The following is a 13,297-nucleotide window of genomic DNA, read 5'->3' as shown; positions in this document are numbered from 1 at the left end:
TTGCAGGTTTAAATGAACTTTCACATTGCTTGCAGAGTTGAATTTTATGAAAGAGTAAACTTGGTTTGCAACACTCAAAGATGATTATTACTTAAACAGCTTTATTTCATTATGTGGCTGCTAATTTAATATTCCCTTACAAGCTTGAAGAAAGTAATTTTTCTGTAATTTCCTTTAAAATCATGCTTGTTTGACTTCTCTACTTTAAAAGGTACAAAAATACTTCAAAGAGCAGTTCTCTGTATGCAGAAACATTTTTTTTTCTGGCAGCTATAAAGATTTGTTATATTTGGAATATTTCACATTTATTATGGTTTTGCAGAAGAAGTTTTTTCAAAGTTACCATACCACATTACAGAGTTATCACAAAACATGTGAGGTTGGCCAAGACCTCATGACATCATCTAATTCAACTTCTCCTGCTCAAAGCAGGGTCAGTTAGAATAGGTTAGGACACATGCCTAGTTAGGGTTTGTATATCCACAAGTTCCCTGGGAAGTCTGTGCTGGTATTTGACCACCCTCACAAGAAAAAAAAAATTATTATATTTAAAATGAATTTTCTGCATTTGAATTTGTGCCTGTTGTCTCTTGTCTGGGGAATATTGAAAAGAGTCCAGCTTAATCTTTTTTTACCTTTCCCCATCAGATATTTATATTCAAGATAAGATCCCCCTGAGCCTTCTCTTCTCCAGGCTGAGTACTCCAATCTCCCTGAACTTGAGCCTCATTTGAGAGATGCTTCAGTTCCTTAATAATTTGTGGCTCTTTGTTGGATTTTTCTCCAGTATGTCCAATTACTTCTAGTATCAAGGAGTCCAGCACTAGACCCAGCACTCTAGATGCGTCTGACCAGGGTTGAATAGAGGACAAGGGCCCGCACTTTGACCTATTAGCAATGCTCAGCAGCCCAGAAGGTTGTTTGCCATATTTGCCAGAGGGGTAGGTTGGTGGCTTGTTATCTAGCAGGATCATTTTTTCCCCAAGCTTTTTTATTTTCCATCTTTCCATGCTTTAGTTGTGTATGTGTATTAGAGAAGATACTGATAAGACCAAATTTTCTTTACAAATATGACTTCACTCTTATATTCTTGTCATGACAGAAACCAGCTCAAAGAGGAAATTTTAGCGTCTGAGTCTAATTAACTTTCTTGAGTCTAATTAATTTCACCAGTTTCAAATGAAGCTGAAATGGGGAGTTGGTGTGTTATTTAAAAGCTGTCTAGGGGAGAGAGGTTCTTTTGTGTTTTTTTGTGTGTTTGTTTGTTTTGGTTTTTTGGGGTTATTTTATTTATTTTTTTTTTTTTAATGAGAGGTAGTTCAACAGTTTTACAAACTATGAAATATGAACTTCTGGTAAGCAAGTTAAAGTACTCTTAATTTGTGTATGGGGTCTAAATATGTTAAGTGATATAAGGACTGCTGAGTAACCTGTCCTCTTTCCCAACCTAAATCTATGTTATAGCTATGTCCCTGAAATTAGAATGTTTATTTACCAACATAACTCTGGACTTTCTCGTATTTGAGTTATTATTCTTCTCAGTGTTACATGTGTATGTTCCCCCTTCCCCCAGCCAGCTTTGTGGCACTCAGCCACTGTGAAGCCTGCTGTCTGTACAACTTGTGTATAATTGAGCTATGCAGATGCAGCAGCTGAGTCTTTCTTAGAATTGCTGCCTATGTGATTGAGCTGAAATACTGGAGTTTTAGTGATTATGCAGATGAATGATGCTTATTGATGCAGGACTCTCCAGTACGAGTGAGGTTGCAAATACCCGAAAATCTCTTTACGTCCCCGTTGCAAGAAACATGTCGGCTTTAGACTCCTGCCCAAAGCAGCTGCGGTGGTAGTTACATCTTTCTCTCTAGTGATCTTCAGAGTATCTGACTGTACCTTGCAGCTGCCTTCAGCCTTTTGAGGATTAAACAGCTGGGTAAGATATGGGCATTAGACTTCTACTGAGACTGTGAAAGACTAAGGGTTTGTAACTTCTGATATTTTAGCGGTGTTTGCATCTGCCTGAAGGTAAAGCTTTAGTTTATGGGAGGAATATTAGATTGTTTGCTGTCCATATTAAAATGCACAAGCTTTTGTTAGAGCATCTACTGTGTATAGGCTTGTTTGGTAAGCTGTAGGCTACTGGTCTTCAAGCAAGCCAAAATTCCCTAAAAATCATTAGTTGTTGCTTTTGATTTTTCCATAATTGTGTCAGCACTTGATAGTGAAGAAAATGCCAATTTTTACTAATAGTGGAGGAGGTTTGTGTTTTCTCACTTGTTTTAGTTACTTTCTTTCTCTGAGGATGACTTTTCTGTGTGATTCTGAATAAATTTGTGGTTAACATTTAGTTACTTCTAGATTAGGTCTTAATTTTTAGGGGACAAGTCAGTATATCAAAGAGCCTTGAACAATACAAAGAAAATGCTTAGTTCTCTCTGTTGGCTTCCTTATGTAAATGTTTGTATTTAAAGAAAGGCATGATCTGGCTTAATCTGCAAAACTCACAAAGAGGTGAGTAACATCCCTAACTTGAAGTTCTTGTCTGCTGAAATGATTTTTGAATCCCAGGTGGTCTAGAGTGGCTGCTCAATGCTATTGATTAGAGGCATTTGTTCTCTGTTGTAAGATTATTCAGGCAGCTGTTAATAAAAACTGCTCTCATTTTTGTTTTACCTCCACTCTGTGACCTTAGGGTGTATTAGAAAGTTGGGAGCAAAACAAAAAAATTCATTAACCTGACAAACTGCCTTTTCCTTTAAGCTTAGGTACTGACAAAAAAGTATCAGTTTCCTCTGATGCTTATTATTTTTGCTTTTATTCACTGTCTTAAAAAAAAGGCAGTAGCTAGATAAAGTTCTATGGGAATTGCAGCAGTCAGTGGAATCTAAATTCTGCCTGTTTGGGTGGATTTTCTTTCTGTTGTTTTTGGGTAAGAATTTTTCGTGTATGTGAGGTGAGTTTTTTTGTTCAAGGTTTTACATGAGTAGCTTTAGATGCAAGCAGCCGTTTAGGGACTGTCTTTTATCTTCAGGGTGTTTTAGTATTTCAGTGAAAAGCAGACATAACTGTCAAATCAGATTTTATTTTTATTATACTACTCAAGAGTAAGTGTCTTCACCCATGAACATCCCCTCCCATTTGCTGTGACAATGGGTGTTTCATTGTTATCTTGATTTGATAAGGGCTATCTGCACTCTTGTGTAGCACTTACTTTTCAGCAGTTGCTGAAAAGCTGATGTTTATTTTTAAGTCTTGGCTCAGAGAGCATCAGCATATTTAAGGCATGGAACCACTTTGCTCTGACAGATGACAGGGCTTTACTCTCACATTCTTTGGCCCACAGGACTGCCATGGCTCAATCTGACCAGGCACTCCTGGAGGAGTAACAATAGCAGGAGAAAGGAGTGAGGAGGAGGTGTGTAAGAGAGAGGAGTAGTAGTAGGCCCCTTAGTGGTCAAAATGAAATAGCCCTAATCCTAAAGTGCTGCAGGCACTTTCCATTTGTTCAGCAATGTGTGACAGAAAAAAGTGGGTTCTAATTTAATGTTCGTGTAAGCCTTTACCCTTAACAGGGTAAATGGTAGCTAAATGTGTGATCTTGAAAGAAAAAACATGGGATTTTTGTGTGAAATAATAAGGGCTATTTTTTTTTTTTTAAAGGAAGTGACTATTTGGCCGACATTTTAACCTAGAATAGTAATTTGCAACATAAGGAACTGGTGGCATGACAGGAGGCTCTAAATGAATTCTAAGTGCTATATTTAGACTGTTTTCTGGATCCAGCTAGCACTAGTACTTGACTCCTGGCCTTCTGACTTCATGCTTTTTAGACACCCTTAGGTGAAATATTAATAGTGAGACATTGGAAACTCAGTTTCAAATACTAATTCGAATAATGTCTTTGTAAGGAAGGTTATTTTCCATACTTAGTGTAAGATGGCAACTTTCTGAATTGTGGGGTACTTGGTTTTGAGACAACAAAATACTTAACTGCTTATTGCCAAATGGTAGGGATAAGGCAGTCATCAAGAGATGCCTTAGAGTGCAGGAAGGTTAGGATGATATTTCAGTTAAAATTTGTAGTGTTTTGATATAATCATTATAAGCTGTATTATATTATTAATTCCAAGCTCCTAACAGGAAAAAAGAGTTTTGACTAGTCACTTTTCAAAGAGCCGTCCATGAACTGTTGTATTTTAAAGGGATCCATGTACTCTATCAGAATGAAATTTCATAACATGCTAGTAATTGTAATATGGAGTATTAGAGCTATTTAACTGCTCTTTTCACAATGAAAGCTTTATGCAAATCTGCTAAAATTTGTGGCTTCATTTGGAAACCCAGAATCAAACAAAAGTGACCAAATCCGGGGCACCAGGGCAAACCTGCCTGTAATGGCAAAGTAACAATGGAGTTAAGCAATAGTGGTTCTTGATGCTTGCCTGATATATTCCCCCCACCCAGTTAGGCACAGGAAGAAAACTTGTCAGGCATTTGGGTCATAAAAATAGCTACTTGTTCAGTTTGTCACAATGATGATATTAGGCCTTCATATAAGGGCAAACAGCTTAGCTGCTCTTTACTGAAATCTGAAAGAAAACAAACATTTGCAAATGGATTAACTTGTGCTGTAGGACACTGGGATGGGAGCAGATGTTCTGTGCAGCAGGCCATTGCTGGTGCCCAGGCAGCTTTGATGCCCAGGCTCATCAGCTTCTTGGAAGAAAATAAAAATGACACCTGATACTGTATTTGAATAGTAACAAAATATAATAACAGTGCTTTATGCCAAACACAATGACAAGTTAGAGCACTGCACTAAGTTTTGCATGATCAATGTGCTTCAGTGTGACAATTAAAGATCATTTGGATCAAGTGGTAACTGTCATAGCCAGCCAGTAGGGAGTGTTTGAGTACCAATTTGGCATATGAGCACATGGCTGGAGTCCATAATGGCTGATGCAATGGTAGATCCCTCTGAATTTGAAGCTGTACCTCATCTGATGATAAAGCAATTCTAGAACCATGACCTAAAATTGTCAATATTTCAGGTTGCCACAGCAAACTGTTTAAGCATGCAAAAGTTTCTTTCATGCAATTTCTTTTAATTTATATTGACAGTCCATTCAGCAAAATTAAATTATGCTTTTTTATTTTTGTAAGATTTATACTCCTCTAAAATAATCCAAGCCCATTTGAAGGTTGCTTTTTGATTATCCACAAGAAATTATTTCTACACATATGTTACACTTGTTGGCAGGGTGTCAATACATTTATATAGGCACTAATTCAGTGATGTATTTAATCACTTCTGGATTTTAATATTTCTTTTCTTAGCAGAATTGCAGATAAGCTGTTATTGTGGGAATACTGTCTTGAAGAAAGTGGACTAATATACCACAAATATTCCAAACAATTTAATTTGAAAACTATACTCTAGAATAAAATTTTGTTGGTGCAGAGTCCAGAGAAGAGCCACTGTGTGCTAAACTTGGTAAAATTATTTGGGGGATAAAGATAATCTGTTCCAGGGAAACAAGATAATACTGATCCAGAGTTTAGAGACTGAGTAAATCACACAGGTTCTATTTTAATTTACACACTGTTTCCAGAGTAGGAAGGAAGGGAATGTTTTTATTCCAGATGAAAAATGTCTACATAGAATATGTTTACCAAAATGTGTAAATGGTACCTCTATGAAGAAAAATAAACAGTGAGATATACCTTCACTGAAGTAACATCTTCTCTGCTCAGTTAAATCAACAATTACCACCACTACTAAATACTGTTGAGTGAAGATAACATGAGCAGCTCATTCTGCTGAGAATTTTACTTAAACACTCTGAGATATTTAATTAACTAACTCAATTTCTGAGACAACAGACATGATTCTAAATGTTCTTGAGTCTTCCCTTCTTAAAAAAAGACTTCATAAGAAGGAACATTGTTTTATTTAATAAATGTTATACTTTTTTTTTTTTTAAGTTTTGTCCACTGCTGAATTTCAGAAGATGCCACTTCGCTGAATGGTCTGCATTGGTTTGACATCACCTTTTGTCTTCTGGAGGCGAAGCTATCAGAGGCCTTTCTGGTTTAGCTGGTATTTGGGCTTATGTGTTGCCATTAATTCTCTTTTGTTAAGCCTTGCCACCCCTTTTAAGAGTACAGATATCTCCAGTTCAGTTCTGACAGATCTGCTTACAGCCTGTTCACAAGCCAAAGGTTTGTTTAATGAAACATGTGGGAGCAAGCAATACTATAATTATTCAAATAATTGTACTACATATTGCCAGAATCTAAGATCAGATGGCCAGTGTGTGCTTGGATAATCAAGGCTCCCTTCTTACAGGCTGTTGTTGCTGTAGTTAATTTTGTCTTCCTTGGAGGCCAGTGTATGGTTTGTATAGTTGAATTGTAGGTATTCAATTGCTGTTCTATTAATGCTATTGCAAAATTTATTCTTAATCTTCAAATCTTATTTAAAACCCAGCTATCTCATTGCAAACCTCAAGTGCAATTACTACAGGGTGTTAGTTTACATTTTAATGGAAAAAGGAATCCCTATTCCACTTCCTTATTTTATGGATGAAGGGACCTCATGTAGCAGTAGCCTTTTTTTTTGCCCCAGCCATTAAAGTGGGATCTTTTTGCTAATGGGACTAAAGTCCCTTATTCTACAGCTACTAGTTTCATTGCCCACTTGAGCAAATAAATCATTCACTTCAGGGTGGAAATTTATCAGAAGAATTTTAAGAAGGTACTTGAAAAATACTACCAAACTACTGTTTTTTAGAATCATAGGCAAATCAACATTTTGAACAAAAGATGCCGATTATCTGATCATTAAATTCCTTCATATCAGGATCTTCAGAGAAAGACTGAACACAAAACTCTCTCATAAATATTTTCTATCAAAGTATAAATTCCAATGTGCTTTTATGTATATGCATGCTACACAGCCCATATGCTCTGTATAAACCAAGTATTTTAAATAATTGTGGCTGTCTTAGACTCTATCTACAGTGAGGGAAATCTTAGTTCTAGCTGTCAGTATAACCTTAAATCTGCCTCCAGTTGCACATAGTACTACACATTGCACGTAGAAGGGAATGCTGCTGTTGCAGTGGTGTCTACTCCAGACCTGATTTGTGCAGTGATGTATACATGAAGGTTATAATGAAGCCAGCCCTCTTTTGGTCCAGTGGGTTTGTTTACTTAGATATAGTCTAGGCTATAAACTACTATGATGCAGTCTAGTCAGTGATTTTTCTGGTATTTCTTCTCAGCTAAAGCATCTTATGTCATGAGTGAAATGTGACTTATTATGTTGAACACAGCTGGTATTGAGCCAGTTGAGTTCTTGTTTGGGCAATGAAAAAACAAGCATCGTGCATGTGAAGCATAAAATGTGTGGTGCAGGGTACTTTTTGTTTTAACCACATGTAAGGTCTCTATGAATGACAGTGCATTCAGGTCAAAACATCCACCTGGCATCCGGCAGCAGAGCTAGAATGCAAGCTTTTTTTGGAATCTGAAAGGCAGAATTCCCTCCCAGCAACAGCCTGGCTTTGCACTTATACCTGTTACACACTACAGTTCTATAGTAATATTTTGAAATCTGGGATGTTACTAATGATTGCTTTGATGCCCTGGAGCCCTGTCAGAAAGAGTCATATAATTCCATGCAGTAGGGTATCACAAAGCATCATTAAAATGGATGGTTCATTGTCTCAGGCTCCTGGGATTCAAGCTAGCAAAACAGCTGATCCAACTAACAGGCAACAGTTCCCATTTGGAAATATCTTATTTGGTGATATAACCATGTTCTAAAGCTGTGGACTGACATTTCATACAAGCCCTTGAATGACTAGACAAGAAAACTATGAGTAGCCTCTGAAAAGTACTTGGAAAGGCTTTCAAAACTGCAGTTCTGTTAAAAATTGTGGTAATAGATCTATTAATATGATATTGGAAACGTAACTAAATTTTTCTTCTAGGAACAGGTAGGGAAATAGAGAGCTCATATGCACTTTGGCTTAGAATGGGTTCTTTGTCAATCATCTAACTTCTTATTTGAAAATAAATTTTAATGCAACAAGGCCAGCACTTTCTATAGGGAAAAAAAAAAAAACCCTAACCAGCAACAACAAATGTTTCCCCCCCACAAAAAACCCAAAAACCCAGCCAACCAAACAAAACCCAGAACCCAAACTAAAATGTGTTAAGAAGGCTTCATTACATCTGTCAAACAACATTTGCCCAATTTCACTATCTATTTTGGAGATAAGGAGCCAGCTAACTGGAGCGTGCTAGTGAGCTTGCATTGACTCTGAGTGAACACACAAAACATTTTTGTTATTGATTCCTAAGATGGGCCATTCTTGAATGTCACCATGCAAATATTGCAATAAAACTAAAACTCATAAGTTAGAGAATGAAAAAACTTATAACCCTCTACAAATGGAAGGACAAGTTACCCTTGTTTGAGATACATAAATATGCATGTCTGTGTGCATAAATATATATATACATAGACATCTATGTATTTAGGCCTCTACATGTGTGCATCTGGAATGGATGTATGGAAATATACAACTAGTGATTAAGAGAGAAGGGGGATTTTATGATGAGGATCCAACCTGTTCTTTTTTCCTGAGGATGAAATTTATAGTGGGTTAATGGAACACATATTAGTTTCTTTTAGACTGGAGGCTACAGTGTCTTCACAGTCAAGTGTATCCTCATGTTAATTGCCATAATTAAGTTGTGTCATAATTGAATGAGTTCTAAGAGTTCTTCTTGTTTAGGTGTAGAAAGAGGTGTAAAGAACACTCTCATAAAGCTGACAGTCATCATAGCAATGATAAGTGAGTCTGACAGCACTGTGCTTCTTTCAGATGGGTGATTTATGTATTTTTACAGTGCTTTGACATTAAACATTCAGGTTCAGAAAACACAAAATGCCACTCCTGATCAAAGAAATACTGAAAATCCACATATTGTATCTAGTGCTAATGCTCAATCCTTGTTCATTATTGATCTTCTCCAAGAAATCTGCATGTGTTCAAATGCATAACAGGGAATGCAGTTAATTATTGGGCTCTCTCTTTCCTTACACTCCTTTTACTGTTTCCCTCATTCAGAAATTTTACACTGAATTTTGAAATGTGCATTTTTATAATTTAATTGAAAACCATTTAATTTTCATTCATTCATTCAAAGCTGGCTTATATTTTAACTTAAATCTTTTTCTTTGCTCTTTATTTCTTTGTTCTTAATTTAATTTCTTTTACTTATAATAAGTCCTCTCATTATACAGTTGTCTTATAAGGAAGATGAGGAGAAATATTTCTCTGAATGTGGTACACTATAATATCTTCCCTTTAATTAGTTACTAAAAAATTTGCTGTTGTTTGATACTGAACAATAATTGGTTTCACATCAAGCTGAAGCTCTGAGGTAATTTCCAAGGAAGTATTCCCTCCACCCCTCCTCCTCCTCCTGCACTCTGATCTCCCACATATCCTAAGAGTAGTTGGTCCGGAGCTTTGAATCCTTTTAGAAATGAAGGAAGCACAGATGTTTGTCATAACAACCATACTCATTGAATTGTTCATAATTTAGAAAGGTGATTAAAGACTTACTCAACATGATTTGAAGAAAATGTTTTCAAATTTGTTTCCTTGTGTTTTTTTTCCGACTAGGGGACACTTTTGCTTTGTGTACCTAGGTTAAAGTATAGATAAGGTAAGGTATCTTTTCCACAAGATGTTAATTGAAAGCAACTGCAAACACTTATTTTAATTTGAAGTACTAATGCAACAGCTACTCCGTTGTCTTCTTTTTTTTTTCACTTATCAAGTACTTTTTATGCCAAACCATCAGGACCATGTGTATTCAGGGGTCATGCATGTCATTAAATGTTCCTTTACTACTGACTTTGCTCTGACTGATACAGTCTATGGCATCATAAAATAATTAGCAAGGGAAATAAGAAAATGCTTTTTCTCCCCTAAGTTGTAAAACAAAAATGGAACCTTGTAAGTCCTAAAAGCATGCAGTAAGGAAGTGTAAAGAAGAGCGCTTTAGAAATCTGGAAGTCCTTATAATACAAGTAATTTGTGAATATCTGGCTCATGAATTCTTTTTTCAGGGATGAAACTCATTAACAACCTCTGGCATGCAGTGTAGATGCTATTCCATCTCTAACCAGTAATTGGCTGCTAAGTCATCTTGAGTCAAATTGTCTATTGGCAGTTCATCTATCTAGAATTAATAAAAGAACATTTCTCCTTTCTAAGTATAATCAATCTTTCAATAAAGAACAGGTACTTTATCTTTGAGTTTTATTTCTTTATGGAATATGTTTTGCATATTCAAGTGATGTGGAGGTGAAAGAGGATGAGGACCACCTTGTATTGATGTCTGCACCTTTAATTACATACTGCCATTTGAGTGTATCTTTCTGTCTGAAAAAACCTTTCTGCGGCAGTGATTGAATTACGGGACCTGCTAAGATCCACATTTGCTTTACCTTTTTGTTTGTTTGTTTATGTCAGTAGCTTTTGATCAAACCTGAGGGTACCAAATAATGACATATAAACACAAATTGTTTACCTGTCATTCTTACTCTCCTCTGAGCACCTGGAGAGCCTTGTTGTTTAAGTGTACTGTTTCAGGATACCTGCCTCACTGCCTTTCATACTGAAAAACCACTAATGACCTTTCACATGCTGCCTGTACTGTCGAGAGTGGGATTGCTGTGAAGCGTAACTCCGTGTGCATGCCAAAACCAGCTTAAAAACCTTCTATTAAGCACAAACGATTTGAGTGTCTCAGTGTGTGCAAATTGGTGGGAGCCTCAGTGGATTGCTCTGTCAGATTACATTTACTTAATAGCTGTGTTTTTACATCACAGGGAAGTGTGCAGCATCTGCTCACCTGTAAAGAGGGGGTTTTCCTACTGAATGCTGAACTGAAACTTTGCAGTTTTGGGAGGCTTTTCATTTCCTTACAGTTACGAGTTTCATATCTTGCAGTTTTCCTCTAATTCAACCTGTTTCTCAGTGTAGTGTCAGGGCTATGACTCAACAATTTTGTATCAATAACACTTAATACAGCAATCTAGCTGAAGTGTTTTCCTGCCCACACAGCCAGGTGATGTTTGGGGGGTTCCAACAGCTGCTTTCTTAAATCCTTTTCGCAGTCTTATGGGTACTAGCTTGTAGAGTTGATCAGATTCAGTAATCAAGCACTTTTGCCCCTTTGAGAATGCTCCTTTTCTACTATAATTTCTGCTGCTGAATATTTTCCTGCAAGCTAAAAATACCTGTTCTATATCAGGCTATTTTAATCCTTTTACCACTGCTCTGGACCTGTGTCATACCCTGGGCAGGCTGGCCCAGCCCAGGATAGGCAGATCCTGGTCCAGAATCTCAAGGTATCAATGTCCTTTAGCAAACAGGTCACTTATAGTTCTCAACAGGCTTTGACTTGGGTAATAAAATATATTCAAGTTTTTATATAGCTTCAAGTCAAAAAGGAAGCAAATTTAAACTGATCTGTTATTATCATTAAAACTTTATCCTATACTTTAGTCATAAGGTATCAGCCAGAAAAACAAAAACTGAAAATAAAGGAAATTAGGCTAAGTAATTGAGACTTCCCTGTGCCTTTCTTTTATTTTACTGAACATAACATGTCCTCTCTACAATTTTCTTTTTGTTTTCCCCAAGCAGCAGTAGATATTCAGGGACAATTTCCTTAAAATTAGCTGTGGAAAGTGAATGCTATGTAGTTGCTAAGAGGTATATGTTTGTCTCTCTAATGAAAGACTACTTTGGCTTCTCCATCTAAAAGGCCCCACTTATGGATCTCTGCAGTCACATTTTTACCTACAGATGATAGGCTAGCAAAAGCTTTTATACAGCAGTACATATCAGTAGAATTACACTAAAAGCAATTCTACCAAAACAAAAACTCCAGTGTTGTCATTCAGACTTGTGCATTGTTTTAGGAAAACAATTACTTAGGAATTGTGAAAGAAACAAAGGAGAAAAAAGGCCTCCAGTTCGATATTTCTGTATAAGCAGATGCATGTATCTGAAATTTGCGTATGTTGTATGCTATGGTGCAATTTTGTTGTCAAAAAGCAGTAAAATGCTTGTGGCATTTTACCAGGAAAGGGGGGAAAAAAACACAGCTGAAAGAACATCATGTTACATTTGTTCAAATGAGATCCTCTGCTGCTCATACTTGAGGACTGCTGTGAAAGTCAATTTTTGTTAAAAGTGTTTTTTTTAACTAGGCTTTAGTTTTAATTGAAAGGATGAAGGGAAAAAAAGGCCTGTTCTGTGGAAGACAGGATACTAACTCCCCCATCATTATTTTGCTCAGGAGCTAAAATATTGTTTTCAAGCAGCATAGATTAGTTGTATGCTACCATGTGTATATGTTTGACCTTCTCCTGATGCTGCATATTGCACCACTGCTGTAGTTCACCTGTTTAGCAATGGCTTGTATTCTGATACTATGGATTTAAGTTGATCTAGCAAAAAAAAAGTAGAAAAGTAAATTTAAAAACCACTTTTGAAATACATTAGTGTGACCATTTTTGTACTGCAGCTAAGAAAATAATACAGACCTTAGAAGTTCTGTTATTGATACAAGTAATTTTAACTAGAAGCCTTTCAGCTGGCTTTTGTAATCTCTCTATAGATGTCTGCATTGTAGAACACATCTTGAATATCAATGTGCCCTTTACTTTCTCAGCAGTAGCACATTGTCCAAGATGCATGCTCACTTTCTATAATGTTTTGATAACATAATGCAAGCAATGTTAATAGATGATTTTACAGTAAAATAAACATTTTATTTTTTACAGAGGTCAGTTCTGCAATATTTTGAGGCTAAGGGTTCATGCAGACCAGTGCAATGTTCCAAATATCTGAAGTAGAATGGGCTTTGTTCTTTTTTTGACATCGAATCTGAATTTTCTGAAAACAAAACTGAATAGTCTAGAACCTTGTGTAGTTTCATTATATAGCACTCTCACTTAAATGACTCATCCCATTTTGTCTTTTATTTAGTGGTCTCTTGTTGTAAAACATTAATTTTAGCAGCACAATTCAGCTATTTAGTAGTAACACTGCAGATTTAGGAAATAATATTGATTATGTATGATTTTTGTTTCCCGCTCTTTGGAACAAAAGAGCCATAAACAGTTTTGCTTTCAATATTTTTGTAGTGTTTCTGCCAGATAGTGTGTCTTATGAAATAACTGGGACACTGTACAAAT

The 13,297-nt window shown here is 36.3% G+C and overlaps 1 protein-coding gene across 13 annotated transcripts in view; it reads left to right on the top strand.

The window, feature by feature from the left end:
- SGCZ (sarcoglycan zeta) overlaps positions 1-13,297 on the top strand; it is a 393,854-nt gene that overhangs the window by 66,336 nt on the left and 314,221 nt on the right. For 3 of the 13 annotated variants that reach the window (XM_072928215.1, XM_072928216.1, XM_072928214.1), the window contains exon 1: positions 1,308-1,933. The exons of the other annotated variants lie outside the window; for them this stretch is intronic. The gene's annotated coding sequence lies outside the window, so the exon portion shown is untranslated. Of the gene's footprint in view, positions 1-1,307; positions 1,934-13,297 lie in introns of those variants that run through there. 13 annotated transcript variants of the gene reach the window in all.

Source organism: Taeniopygia guttata, chromosome 4 (genome assembly GCF_048771995.1).
Source record: "Taeniopygia guttata chromosome 4, bTaeGut7.mat, whole genome shotgun sequence".
Taxonomy (NCBI): domain Eukaryota; kingdom Metazoa; phylum Chordata; class Aves; order Passeriformes; family Estrildidae; genus Taeniopygia; species Taeniopygia guttata.
This window is presented reverse-complemented; position numbering and strand designations above follow the sequence as displayed.